The 14,929-nt window shown below is 46.9% G+C and overlaps 1 protein-coding gene across 2 annotated transcripts in view; it reads left to right on the plus strand.

Annotated features, from left to right (window-relative positions):
- Positions 1–11,795: 11,795 nt before the first annotated feature.
- The window catches only part of LOC138295845 (neuroblast differentiation-associated protein AHNAK-like), a 236,997-nt gene continuing 233,863 nt past the window's right edge, over positions 11,796–14,929 (plus strand). For both annotated transcript variants that reach the window (XM_069234421.1, XM_069234422.1), the window contains exon 1: positions 11,796–11,900. The gene's annotated coding sequence lies outside the window, so the exon portion shown is untranslated. The remainder of the gene's footprint in view (positions 11,901–14,929) is intronic.

The raw sequence follows: 14,929 nt of genomic DNA on the forward strand, positions 1-14,929 counted from the left end.
GGTGATGTGTGTGTATTCTGACCGCGGCGGTGTGTACCGCCAATGGAATACCGCGTTTGAATGACCGCCGTGTGGATTCGTGGGTCGTAATGGCATGGGCGTATTTCTGTTGGCGTGACAGTGGAGGTTTGGTCATCTCCAGTTTATCGCTGCCCGCCGATGTGGCGGGCTGCAGTGGAGGACGGATTTTTGGAGGTTTGGCCGTTGTGGGTCAGAATGACCGTGGCGGTTGACCGCGGCCGCGGCGGTGTTATGGCGGTCTTATGACCGGCGGTAAGGGCATTTTACCGCCGAGGTCAGAATCACCCCCTTAGTAACTTTGCACCTACCCTTAACTAAGTGAGGGTTAGACATATAGGTGATGTATAAGTTACTTAAGTGCAGTGTAAAATGGCTGTGAAATAACGTGGATGTTATTTCACTCAGGCTGCAGTGGCAGTCCTGTGTAACAATTGCCTGAGCTCCCTATGGGTGGCAAAAGAAATGCTGCAGCCTATAGGGATCTCCTGGAACCCCAATACCCTGGGTACCTAGGTACCATATACTAAGGAATTATAAGAGTGTTCCATTGTGCCAATCAGAATTGGTAAAAATGGTCACTAGCCTGCAGTGACAATTTTAAAAGCAGAGAGAGCATAAACACTGAGGTTCAGGTTAGCAGAGCCTCAGTGATACAGTTAGGCACCACACAGGGAACACATATAGGCCACAACTATGAGCACTGGGGTCCTGGCTAGCAGGATCCCAGTGACACAGGGACACACAAGTAAAAATGGGGGTAACATGCCAGGCAAGATGGTACTTTCCTACACGTAGGAATGGCATTAGCCAGCGGTAAATGTTTTGACGCAAACCAGCGCCGGCGCTGGCTTGCTCAAAAAGTATAAATATGGGCCTAAGTATGAGGGCACCCTTGCACTAACAAAGGTGCTCCCACATAGTTCAGGGCCAATTTCCGGGTCTTTGGGAGTGCGGGGACACCATTACACGAATGCACTACATATAGGTCAATACCTGTATGTAGCTTCACAATGGTAACCCCGAATATGGCCATGTAAGGTCTCTAGGATCATGGAATTGTCGCCCCATTCCAAAGCTGGTATTGGGGAGCCAATTCCATGCATCCTGGGGGCTCCACCATGGACCCCCAGAACTGTCAAACCAGCTCTCTGAGGCTTGCAGTGCAGCTACAGCTGCTGCCACCTCACAGGCAGGGTTCTGCCCTCCTGGGGTCTGAGCAGCTCAGTCGCAGGAAGGCAGAACAAAGCATTTCCTTTGGGAGCAGGGTGTTACACCGTCTCCCTTTGGAAATAGATGTTACAGGCTGGGGAGGGGTAGCCTCCCCAGCCTCTGGAAATGCTTTGAAGGGCACAGATGGTGCCCTCCTGGCAAAAGCCAGTCTACACTGGTTCAGGGACACCTTCTCCCTGCTCTGGCACCAAACTGGACAAACTGGACAAAGGAAAGGGGAGTGACCACTCACCTGTCCATCACCACCCTAGGTCCAGTGTGTCCCAGACTTCAGCCATCTTGCTTTGCAAGGTGTGAGGGCACTCTGGAGGACTCTGAGTGGTCAGTGCCAGCAGGTGACGTCAGAGACCCCTCCTGATAGGTCCATACCTGATAAGGTATCCAATCCTCCTCTCAGGGCTATTTAGGCTCTCTCCTGTGGGTTCTCTTCAGATTCTACTTGCAAGTTTCCAGCAGGAATCCTCTGCAACTACTACTTCATCCTCTGACCTCGGATCAACCGCAGCCTGCTCCAGGAACCGTTGTAACAGCAACAAAATATACACAAGGGATACTTTTCCTCTGCAACTTCAGCTCCAGCCAGCAACTGCAACAGTTTTCACAGTGTGGATGCTCTGAGGACTCCATTTCTTCACCTTGCACCAGAAGGACCAAAGAAATCTCCTGTGGGGTGATGGAGTCACTCCCCTGCTGAAGCAGGCACCTTCTAAGTCAACGACTGGTTCTCTTGGACTCCTCTCCTGGCAAGGAGCGTGCTCCTTGGAACACAGAGGGTGGACCCCATTGACACAGACGGTCCTGTGGTCCTGCTGTCCCAATTTGGAGGAGGTAAGACCTTGCCTTCCCCCAGAACAACAGTACCCCTATGCACTGCGTCTTCTTCACCTCCTGCGGTCTCTGTGCACTATATGCAAAATTTCTTCATGCACAGTCTGGCCCAGGACCCCAGCACTCTATCCTGTGACGCTCAACTCGCTGAGTTAATCTCCGGTGGCGTGGGACCTTCCTTTGTAGTGCTGCATAACCGCATTTTGCACCTCCTTTGTCCCCAGGTCCTGGGACTTCCGTGGGTGCTATCTGGTGCTCTAAGGGTTCTCTGAAGTGCTGAGAGCCCCCCCTTCCTCTTCACATGGAGTTGAGGCCCCCAGGTCCCTCCTGGGTCGAGATAGTGCCTACTTGATGCAAAACACAACTTTGCAAGAACCAAGGCTTGATGGAGGAATCCAGCACCAAAACTTGCCTGCATCCAACTTCACGACGTTGGATATCCTTTGCATCATGCAGGAACCCGCTGGCGTCTTCCTAGGGTGCATTTCTGCAGTCTTTGTCCAACTGGGGACTCTTCTTTTGCACCCTCTTCTGGGTTGGCAGGGGCTCCTGTCCTTCCTGGAACTTCTTTCGACTTCTGGACTTGGTCTCCTTCCTTTGCAGGTCTTCAGGTCCAGGAATCCACCAGTTGTTGTTTGCAGACTTGGTTGGCTCTTGCAATAACTCTAATCACGACTTGTAGTGTGTCCTAAGGAAACTTGCAGTACTTTACTCCTGCTTTTCTGGGCTCTGGTAATTTAATTACCTTAACTGTATTCTTACTCTCCCAGCGATTCTGTACACACTACACTTGTCTAAGGGGGAATTTGTGATTCGCATTCCACTTTCTTAGTATATGGTTTGTGATGCCCCTAGACCTATTTTCTCCCATTGCAGTCTATAGCATTTCCTATTGTTTGCACTATCCTATGTCTAATTACTTGCCTTATTGTGGTGTCTAGTGTATATATTGTGTGTATTGCTTACCTCCAGAAGGTGTATTGCCTAAGATATTTTGGTACTGTGTCACCCAAATAAACTACCTTTATTTTTGGTAGCACTGAGTTTTGTCTTTAGTTGTGTATAAGTACTGTGTGACTATAAGTGGTATTGCAGGGGCTTTGCATGTCTCCTAGTTCAGCCTAAGCTGCTCTGCTGTAGCTACCTCTATCAGCCGAAGCTGCTAGAACACGACTACATTTCACTGATAACAGATAAGTGGACCTGGTATAAGGTGTAAGTACCCAGGGTTATCACAACAAACCAGGCCAGCCTCCTTCATTGGTTGTGCAGTGGTGGGATGAGTACTTGCAATTGCTTTACCACTTTTGTTAATGGTGCTTTTCACAAGAAGCACTTGCTCCAATACTTAGAGGATACATATTATATACCTAGAAGTAATTTTCTAAAAAGTTCTTTCAACTTTGCAAAGGTTTTTACAAAGTTCTGAAAAGTTTTCTTCTTTACTCTAAAACGTTAGCTCTGTTATCCTACTAACTTTTTACTCACTTTCCTAAACTTTTTCCCTTTCACTATGTCTTCTGTAGAAGCTACCCCTAGAGTTGTGAAAACAACATATGAGAATTTAAACTAAAAGTTTCAGGGGGTCTCTATATTGAAAGACGTTTGGGGATTGGGAAGAACCCCAGTAAAGAACTTCTCTTAAATCTTCTCCTCCAAGATGACTGGGGACTCAGCACTGGTCCAGACCAGACAGAGGTGGGAGTAGAGGATGATTCCAACCAGGCAGGCTCAGAGGAGCAAACTAGCAATCCTGGGGAGGGTCTTTCCACTGATTTATCTGTTAACAGATCCCTTAGTACAACAGGGAGTGGGGAGGGTTCACACACTAATAGGGCTCCCTTCAAACCTAGAGGCCAGGTCACTAGGGTGGCTCCAGTTAGGGATAGATCAGCCTCTGCACATTCCCATGTTACCTCTGTTTCAGAGGCATCCCACACATCTAACCCTGAGGACCAGTCTCTAGATAGGGAACTCAGAAAGCTGCAGTTAGAGGAGGCCAGACGGAGGCTACAGCAGCAATAGTTGGCCTTAGACAGGGAATCCCTGGCTGTGGAAAGAGAAAGGCAGAGTTTGGGGTTAGTTCCCCATGGTGGCAGCAGCAGTTTCAGAAATTCGAATGTTAGGGAACCTTTACGCCTGGAAAGTTCAGAGGGTCCCTCATGTTCAGTGGGCTGAAATTATGTGGCTATCCTTCTATGGCAAGGGAAGAGAGACACTCCTTATTGTTAGATAGGATGATGCAGATAATTACCAAATTGTTAAAAGTGCACTCTTAGATGGTCTGGGCTTAACCACTGAACAATACAGGATAAAGTTCAGAGATACCATAAAGGAGTCATCACAGGATTGGACAGACTTTGTAGACTGTTCAGTGAAGGTCCTAGAAGGTTGGTTAAATGGCAGTAAGATGACTGACTATGAAAGCCTGTATAACTAAATTCTGAGAGAGCATATATTGAATAATTGTGTATCTGACTTGTTGCATCAGTATCTTGTGGATTCAGATCTGACCTCTCGCCAAGAAGTGGGAAAGAAGGCAGAAAAATGGGTCAGAACAAGGGTGAACAGAAAAGTTAATACAGGGGGTGACAAGGATGTCAAGAAGAAGGATGGTTAGTCACATGATAAGCGTGGGGACAAAGATAAAAAAAGCATCAGAGTCTTCATCGGGCCCACAAAAGTCCTCTGGGGGTGGTGGGTCCAAATCCTCTTCCCACAATAATAGGAAACCATGGTGTTATCTGTGTAAAGCCGAAGGTCATTGGGCAACTGATCCTCGTTATCCAAAAAGAAACACCACACTTCCCACCACCACAACCCCTACTGCAACCACTAGTGCCCTAGTAATAGCAGTGGTGGAAGAGCACTACTAATAGCCAATCAAAGGGTGTAGCTGGGCTCACCATTGGTAATGTAGTTGGGGATGGTCTAGTTAGGGAGATCACTGAGGCTGTTTTAGTCTTTGATGGTGGCACTGACCTCGCCACTTTAGTTGCTTGTCCCCTTAATATGGATAAGTACAAGCAGCTACCCCTGTTTAATTGTGTTCAGGTTGAGGTCTACAGGGACACAGGTGCCAATGTCACAATGGTGATGGAAAAACTGGTTGCCCCTGAGCAGCACCTTCTTGGTCATCAGTACCAAGTGACAGACGCCCTTAGCAACACTGTTGGACACCCCATGGCTGTTGTGAATCTCAACTGGGGTGGTGGGGGATACTGGTCCAAAGAAAGTTGTGGTAGCCACTGATTTATCTGCTAGGAAATGATTTGGAGACCTCAGCTTGGGCTGAGGTGCAGTTGGAGGCCCGTGCAGCAATGCTGGGTATTCCTGGTCATATCTTTGCTCTTACCAGGGCTCAGGCCAAGAAGCAAAGAGGAGAGGGAAACTTGGATCCTGGAACAATGGACCAAGTGCTTCCAAAAACTAGGGGTAAGAAGGGCAAACCCTTGTCCACTACCCCTGCCTCCACAGATGAGTCTCCTTTTGAGGAAGAGGAATTCTCTCCCTGTGCAGAACCTACACCAGAGGAGCTGGAAGCTCATACAGCTGAGCTTTTGGGTGCGGGGGGGGCTGCCAGGGAAGAGCTGAGTGTGGCACAGCAAACCTGTTCCACATTGGAGGGTCTCTGACAGCAAGCTGTTGTCAAACAGCAGTATGGGGATGTCAATGGCAGCCACAGAGTTTACTGGGAGAATAATCTCCTCTATACTGAAGCAAGGGACCATAAACCTGGTGCCACCAGGAGACTGGTCACCCCCCTTCAGTACAGGGAATTCCTCCTAACTCTTGCTCTGGGCATTTAGGCCAGATTAATACATGGGACAGACTTGTTCTACGTTGTCACTGGTCCCATATGTCAGAAGGCAAAAAGGAGTTTTGTCACTCCTGTGTCACCTGCCAAGCCAATGGCAAGACTGGTGGCACCCAAAGGCCCCCTTAATCCCACTGCCAGTGGTTGAGGTACCCTTTGAAAGGGTAGGGGTTGACATTGTTGCCCCCCTCGACCTGGCATTAGATTCATCCTTGTGGTGGTGGACCATGCCACAAGGTATCCAGAAGCTATCCCCTTAAGGACCACTACAGCACCTGCAGTGGCAAAAGCCCTCTTGGGAATCTTCTCCAGGATGGGTTTCCCTAAGGAAGTTGTATCAGACAGAGGTAGTAACTTCATGTCTGCATACCTCAAGGCAGTGGAGAAGGAATGTGGTGTTACCTACAATTTCACCACCCCTTATTATCCACAGACTAATGGATTGGTTGAGAGATTTAATAAAACTTGCAAAGGCATGATCATGGGACTCTCTGAAAAACTCAGAAGGAGGTGGGATGTCCTCTTGTCATGCCTCCTTTTTGTCTACAGGCAGGTACCCCAAAAAGGAGTGGGCTACAGCCCCTTTGAACTCTTACTTGGTCACCCTGTTAGGGGTCCCCTTGCTCTTGTTAAAGAGGGTTGGGAACAACCTTTAAAACCTCCAAAGCAAGACATTGTGGACTTTGTACTTGGCCTAAGATCTAGAATGGCTGAGTACATGAAAAAGGCCACTAAAAACCTTCAGGCCAACCAAGAACTCCAAAAGCAATGGCATGACAAGAAGGCTGTCCTGACAGAGTACCACCCAGGACAGAAGGTGTGAGTATTGGAGCCTGTGGCCCCAAGAGCACTCCAGGACAAATGGAGTGGACCCCATCTCATTATGGAAAAGAAAGGTGAGGTCACCTACCTGGTGGACCTGGGCACTGCCAGAAGCCCCCTTAGGGTGCTTCATGCAATCGCCTGAAACCTTACTATGACAGGGCAGACTTAACCCTGCTCATGGCATAGATGAGGGGCACGAGGAAGAGAATGACCCTCTCTCTGACCTCTTCTCCAACACTGAAGCTGATGGCTTAGTGCAGGGTTCTGCAAAGTCTGTCATGGAGAGCCGGGTCCATGCCAGATTTTTAGCATATCCACATTTAGAAAAATGTAGATTTCTGAAACATCCTGTTTCTAAATGTGGATATGCTAAAAATCTGGCATGGACCCGGCTCTCCAGGACCGACTTTGCAGAACCCTGGCTTAGTGGAAGGAGTGGTTCTGGCAGACTGCCTCACTGCTAAGCAGAAGGAAGAATACAAAAATCTCCTAGGACAGTTTTCTGACCTCTTCTCTCTCATACCTGGTACAACTACATGGTGTGAACGTACAATTTATCCTAGAGACAGTTTACCTGTCAAAAGTACAATTTACAGGCAGCCTGACCATGTTAGAGATTGCATAAAAACTGAGCTCCAGGAAATGTTAGATCTAGGAGTTATTGACGATTCTGATGGCCCCTTGGCCAGCCCAGTGGTGCTTGTCTCCAAACCGCATAGCAAAGATGGAAAGAGAGAAATGAGGTTTTGTGTGGACTATAGGGGTCTCAATACTATAACCAAAACTGATGCTCACCCTATACCCAGGGCAGATGAGCTAATAGATACAATGGCATCTGCCAAGTATCTTAGCACCTTTGATTTGAATGCAAGGTATTGGCAGATCAAATTGGCAGAGGAGGCTAAACTAAAAACTGCATTTTCAACCATAGGGGGGCATTATCAATTCACTGTTATGCCCTTTGGTTTCAACAATGCACCTGCCACTTTTCAGAGGCTGGTGAATACAGTCCTCCAAGGTTTGGAAGCATTCAGTGCAGCATACTTAGATGATATTGCTGTATTCAGCTCCACCTGGGATGACCACCTGGTACACCTCTGGAAAGTTTTGGAGGCCCTGCAAAAGACAGGCCTAACTATCAAGGCTTCAAAATGCCAGATAGGGCAGGGGAAAGTGGTTTATCTGGGCCACCTGGTAGTTGGAGAACAGTTTGAACCACTACAGGGGAAGATTAAGACCATTATGGACTGGGCTCCCCCTACTACACAGACCCAGGTCAGAGCCTTCTTAGGACTCACTGGGTATTACAGGAGGTTCATTAAGAACTATGGCTCCATTGTTGCCCCTCTTAATGACCTCACCAGTAGGAAGGTGCCTAAAAATGTATTGTGGATAGCTAGCTATCAGAAAGCTTTTGAGGAGCTCAAGCAGGCAATGTGCTCTGCACCTGTCTTGAAGTGCCCAAACTACTCCCAAAAAATCTTTGTCCAAACTGATGCTTCTGAATTAGGGGTAGGGGCTGTACTATTACAACTTAACTCAGAGGGCCAGTAAAAACCTGTTGGTTTTATCAGCAGGAGTTTGACCCCTAGAGAGAAGTGTTGGTCTGCAATAGAGAGGGAGGCCTTTGCTGTGGTCTGGGCCTTGAAGAAGTTGAGAACCTACTTGTTTGGGACTCACTTCATTGTTCAAACAGCCCACAAACCTTTATTATGGCTTAAACAAATGAAAGGTGAAAACCCTAAGTTGTTGAGGTGGTCCATTTCCCTACAGGGGATGGACTTTAAGGTTGACCATAGACCTGGGAGTACCCACTCCAATGCAGAAGGACTCTCCAGATATTTCCACTCAGACAATGAAGACTCATCTGGGCAAGGTTAGCCTTGTTGTCCCTCGTTTGGGGGGGGTGTTGCGTAGGAAAGTACCATCTTTCTTGGCCTGTTACCCCCATTTTTGCCTGGATGTCAGTATGTTTTTGCCTGTCTCACTGGGATCCTGCTGGTCAGGGCCCCAGTGCTCATAGTTTATGGCCTAATGTGTGTGTCTGTACAGTGCTTAACTATGTCACTGAGGCTCTGCTAATCAGAACCTCAGTTCTTATGCTCTCTCTGCTTTTAAATTTGTCACTATAGGCTAGTGACTTCAGTTACCAATTGCAATTGGCACACTGAACCCCCTTATGAGACCCTAGTATGTGGTACCTAGGTACCCAGGGCATTGGGTGTCCAAGCGATCCTTATGAGCTGCAGCATTTCTTTTGCCACCCATAAGGAGCTCAGACAAACCCTTTCACAGGACTGCCACTGCAGCCTGCATGAAATAGTGCACACATTATTTCACAGCCATTTTCACTGCACTTAAGTAACTTATAAGTCACCTATATGTCTAACCTTCATTTAATGAAGGCCAGGTGCAAAATTACTAAGTGTGAGGGCACCCACATAGTTCAGGGCCAATTACAAGTACTTTGTGAGTGCAGGGACCCTATTACAAACGTGCACTACGTATAGGTCAATACCTATATGTAGCTTCAAAATGGTAACCCCGAATATGGCCATGTAAGGTGTCTAAGATCATGGAATTGTCCCCCCATTCCAAATCTGGTATTCGGGTGCCAATTCTATGCATCCTGGAGGCTCCACCATGGACCCCCAGTACTGCCAAACCAGCTCTCTGAGGCCTGTAATGCAGCTACAGCTGCTGCCACCTCACAGACAGGGTTCTGACCTCCTGGGGTCTGAGCAGCTCAGTCCCAGGTAGGCAGAACAAAGTATTTCCTTTGGGAGCAGGGTGTTACACCGTCTCCCTTTGGAAATAGGTGTTACAGACTGGAGAGGGGTAGCCTAACCCAGCCTCTGGAAATGCTTTGAAGGGCACAGATGGTGCCCTTCTTGCATAAGTCAGTCTACACCAGTTCAGGGACCCCTTCTCCAGGCAGAGACACGAAACTGGACAAAGGAAAGGGGAGTTACTACTCCCTTGTCCATCACCACCCTAGGGGTGGTGCCCAGAGCTCCTCCAGTGTGTCCCAGACTTCAGCCATCTTGCTTTGCAAGTTGTGGGGGCAGTCTGGAGGACTCTGAGTGGACAGTGCCAGCAGGTGATGTCAGAGACTCCTCCTGATAGGTCCATACCTGATAAGGTAGCCAATCCCACTCTCAGGGCTATTTAGGGTCTCTCCTGTGGGTTCTCTTCAGATTCTACTTGCAAGTTTCCAGCAGGAATCGTCTGCCACTACTACTTCATCCTCTGACCTCGGATCAACCGCAGCCTGCTCCAAGAACCGCTGTAACAGCAACAAAATATACACAAGGGATACTTTTCCTCTGCAACTTCAGCTCCAGCCAGCAACTGCAACAGTTTTCACAGTGTGCACGCTCTGAGGACTCCATTTCTTCACCTTGCACCAGAAGGACCGAAGAAATCTCCTGTGGGGTGATGGAGTCACTCCCCTGCTGAAGCAGGCACCTTCTAAGTCAACGACTGGTTCTCTTGGACTCCTCTCCTGGCAAGGAGCGTGCTCCTAGTTCCACCTAAGCTGCTCTGCAATAGCTACCTTTACCAGCCTAAGCTGCTAGACCACTACTACATTCCACTGTTAAGGGATAACTGGACCTGGTATAAGGTGTAAGTACCCAAGGTACCCACTACAAACCAGGCCAGCCTGCTACAGAAGGCAGCACTGAGTACAAAATAAAAATAGGTTGGGGCCGTCGTAGCTTCCCACAGCAACCCATGAGCAACCAATGACGCAGGGTGTACATAGTACCTACACCACTACCCTAAATAGCAAAGAACTGTGGCATTATAGCTGTGAGAAGACAGTGTCCGCAAAGCGCAGTCTAGTGAAGCAAGCCCACATCTATTGTAACAGCAACATATGGGTTCACACGTGTTGGCACCAAGGTGAACAATGTGAGCAAGTAAAGGAATCCACCAGGAGAGACTGAACCACCGATCACAGAAATCGGGCAGATCACATGCACACCCCCTGACTGAGAGACCAGCAGCCAGAGACAAAAAGAAAACGGGCAGCAAACCCATTCCTACCACCACAGGAAAACCATACATAGCCACCGCACGCACGCCCAAGCTGGCACAGGCGCCCATCCGGAAGCACAGCCCCAGCGGAGTAGGACCGCCCAACATCGTCACAGCATCTGCAAGCAATGACCCAGAGAGAGCTGCGCTCCCCCACAAGAACGCAGCCAGGCTAATAGATCACGGCAGGGAGCACAGCACCCCACCAAGATCCAGCACTGAAGACCCCCAGGCTCTGCTGTGGAGGAGGAAAGAGATAAGCCAACAGGATGGACAAAAAAGAACAAGACGAGAAGGGGGCGGAAGGAGTTTTTATTTAAAGGAGGGAGGGGTCTATAGGAGGCAATGGCTCTCATTCATTGGTGCAGAAGGAAGGTGAGGTAGGGACGGGAGGTAATGAAAACACTTCACTATCTCTGAATATTAGATGTAAACACATTTGGGAATTTGGACCAATGTGCCTGAGCACTGTAGGGGCCATATGTACGAACACATTTTCCCGTAGACACAGAATGGGTAAAACCCTTTGCTATATCTGGCCCTAGGTGACCTGACCAAAGAGAACATGGAAGAGCTCAATGTGGGTCTTAACATCAAGGCTGTTCCGAACAGGAGCCCCCAAAACATGCTTTACTTAGGGCCCCCGAAATTCTTAAGATGTTCCTGGCTGTTTCTGCAGATTCTCATTTAGATATATGTTTTTTTGTACGCAGATTCTAAAAAACGACTTTTAATTTTATATTTTCTGAGCTTGTTTCATTGTCATGGCTTGCACCTGTGTTTTTTGTTGACACCTGCCGGTCACACTGCAGCCATCCTTTCTTTTCCCCAAATCCGTGTCCAGGGACCGCTGGCGGTCTGTGGACGCGGATGTTGGCAGGCTGCTGCCTACTTTCAATGATTCAGAGCGAGCGGAAAATAGTCACACACACACCTGGGAACATTCGATGCAAATGAACACGGGCTTGACTCCTGCTCTCCGTGCTCGACCAGCCCATCATTCTTGCTGATTAAAAGTGGCCGCCCAGCATAGTTTCTAGTGGAAAAACGAGTTTGGTGGCCCCGAGATAAAATAGCATTGTGTCATCAGCCAAGGCTCACTTGCAGAAAGTCAAGCGTTGGAAAGCCTCTGCCATAGGTAAGTCACACGCTTCTCAAGGGAGCCTTCATTATTACTATATTTTTGCACAATCTGTTGCTGCCAAAACAAGGTGCTGCATGCCCCCTTGCCGGTTTTCCAGACGGAATCGTTTCTTATTGTTATTTCTTGTCACACTTGGTTCTTTCTCCAGTGATGACCGATGCGGAGTTCTATTAGGGATGGTCTACATTTGCGCTGATTTTAATTGTGTCTTCTGCCTTGGTGCACTTTAGGATTGGGAGAAATACACTGAGTTGTTCCTGCTGATTACAGTTAACCTGTTACAGTTTCTTACTACGTGACGTAGAGGATGGCGTGTGTTTTTGGCTTACAACGAATTGCTACTGAGAATATTCCTATTGATACTGGTTGGAATTTCCAACTGGTTTTCAGTTCCTAATGGCGATTTTTGGTTCCATTTGATATTTATTTTAGCTTTTGGAACCCTCTCGTCTTTCTCTTGCTAGACACGAATTTTTTAGTTTAAAAAAACATCATATGCTGCGTAGAAACGGTTGTAACTGGTCAGTGGCGGTTATTTCTGAAGTTATTTCCATTCAAAAAGCAGAAAAGAAACTCGATTTACGGAACACAGCTGACACCCTAATTAATCTAACAGCAATAAAATGAACATATTGTAAAATCTGTTGGCATGTATAAAATAGTTGTGACTCGGCTAGTTAGAAGACGGGGGCGTGTCCACTCAGTGGCGGACGGCACAAAAGGAAAGTGAACTTAAGTATCTTTTTTGTGTAGTTTTATTTTGGTGACATTAAAATACGCTTTAAAACGTAGTCCTTTTTTGATAAATTACACATATTCATTTTTTACTTCGAACGGTACATTTCATTATATTCAATAGTGAATTAACTTGTTCGCTTTGGTTGTTGCACTGCAAAGCACACTACCATTTATTATAAAGGGTCAGTCACTGTATGGTAAGGCACTTTTATAGAGTCCTCCATGCTGTGGAGGAGATTTAAAAATGAGATGAGATAGTCCCATTCACCACGTCAGGCAACAGCGTATAAGCAGCCACAGACCTTAATGTGTATGTGTTACACGCCCGACTGTAGTTATTGGGTGGCTCTCTTCCAGGATATGGAGGACCACTGGAATTATTTGATTGTGCGGCAGCGGCTTTTCCACATAATTGTGCATTTCCCTCATTTGTCACATAACCCTTAATCTGCTGCACAATCTGCAGATTTTAACAAAAATGATTTTTGTAGCTCATTAGGATAAAAAGTAACTAAAACGTGTTCTTTCACAGTTTCAGGCCCTTACCATGTCATCTTTCAGTTGTTTATTTCTGTATTTGTATGTCAAACTGCTACTAATTTGGTGATGTACTTGGGCAGAGTGTATTATAATGTGTTGAAATGATAAAACAACGAACAAATACTATAAAAAAATGTGCTGCCTTACGTTGCATATTTTTTTTTCTCTTGCCGCATAATTTAGTCAGCCATGAAGTATAATGTGCTGCTCCCCTGCCACATAATTCCAGTGGCCATGGTTATATAGGAAGTAAACTCCTTTGTTTCAGCTTTTATGAGCTTGTCAATAGTCCTCTTTAAGTTAAACATCTTGTACAGTTCTTGCGCTATGTACATTCTATCCCTCCGATTAGGGCGAGTTTCTCCCCGTTAAAAGATACCTTGTGTACAAAGCTTCTTTGAAGTGAATCAAGGGAACAGGGACCACAGATTGGGTTATGATCACATTAAGTAGCTCATCCAATCCAAGATTTCCTTTAAATTATGGTGTGTGCAGTCTGCATTTGTAATTTGAAATGTAAACTATAAGTACCTTGCTGCACAGAAAAATCCAGGTTAGGGCAAACCACTCACACCTGACGTGGGAGAAGTTGGAATCTCTGAAGCTAGTGCTGTCCAGTTTCCCTGGATGTAGAGTGACCACTTCACCACATGCCACTATGGACACTACTTCCAGTCCTGGACTTGTAACTTGCAAATTATTGCTATTAGGTGTGTTGGTCTAAATAAAACAATGAAAACAAGCCAAGACTACAACAGAATACATTAGGTTGTCAAATTGAAGCCTAGAAATGAAACGTGTCCCTAATGACATGGATTTAGGTCACCACCATAGATGTTTGTAAACCTCCACTTCTGTCTTTAGAAAATGCATGTTATCACAGCTGCAATGGATGCATAGCTGCCAAGTTCCCCAGGTCCATCGTGATGGGGTTCTCCAGTCCAAGTTTTTTCTTTGAATATCATTGCCGGCCCCTGGCGCACACGCATAGCCGCTCACGTTGTCATTACATAGCACATTGGCGCCACTAGTGGCCCCAATGTGCCATTACCACGACCTCGGAGGCATCCAGTGCATTTATCTGTAAAAGAGGGGGAGTGACCTGGTGTGTCCTTGTGCGCAGTTGGCACGAACATAGCTAGAAATAATTCAGATGGTGCAGTGGCACCAGGGCCCAGTGGTGTGAGGGGCTCTTTGCACCCCTATTTGGCTTTATTGCACCACTCCACGGGAAGTCACATGTTCTTTACATTTATTAGGGCCCTTGACCCCCATGCCAGTGGCAACAGAGGGTGTTGTATGGTGAACTGAAGAAGCCCTCCAGTCACATTACAGACGGGACTTAGAACCATAACATGGATGTACCATGTAAAAGAAAGTGTAAAGAATGCACCAAGCATGCGTTACTATCAACTAGGGAGGGAGGCATGTGGAGGGTAATAGCAAACCTTTGCAGGAGTGCACAGGTGTGCTATCACTTTGGGTAGTGGATGTGAACTGTACATATAATTTAATTTTCGCCTTCTTTGCACCTACTCACTGATAAATTCAGCATACATGAAAGTTCTTCAGCATCGTTATGGTTTCTCTTCTGCACCATCGACCCTTAAATCAGTTGAAGACCAACAGCTTGTTTTATTGACCTACTCTTTTGTCAAAAATGTTTACTTAATGTCCTAGCATTAAAGTCCTGTTGCAAATTTGTACAGCTCCTAATTAAGAGTATTCCCCTTTCACAGAATAGA

This window comes from Pleurodeles waltl, chromosome 5 (assembly GCF_031143425.1).
Source record: "Pleurodeles waltl isolate 20211129_DDA chromosome 5, aPleWal1.hap1.20221129, whole genome shotgun sequence".
NCBI lineage: Eukaryota > Metazoa > Chordata > Amphibia > Caudata > Salamandridae > Pleurodeles > Pleurodeles waltl.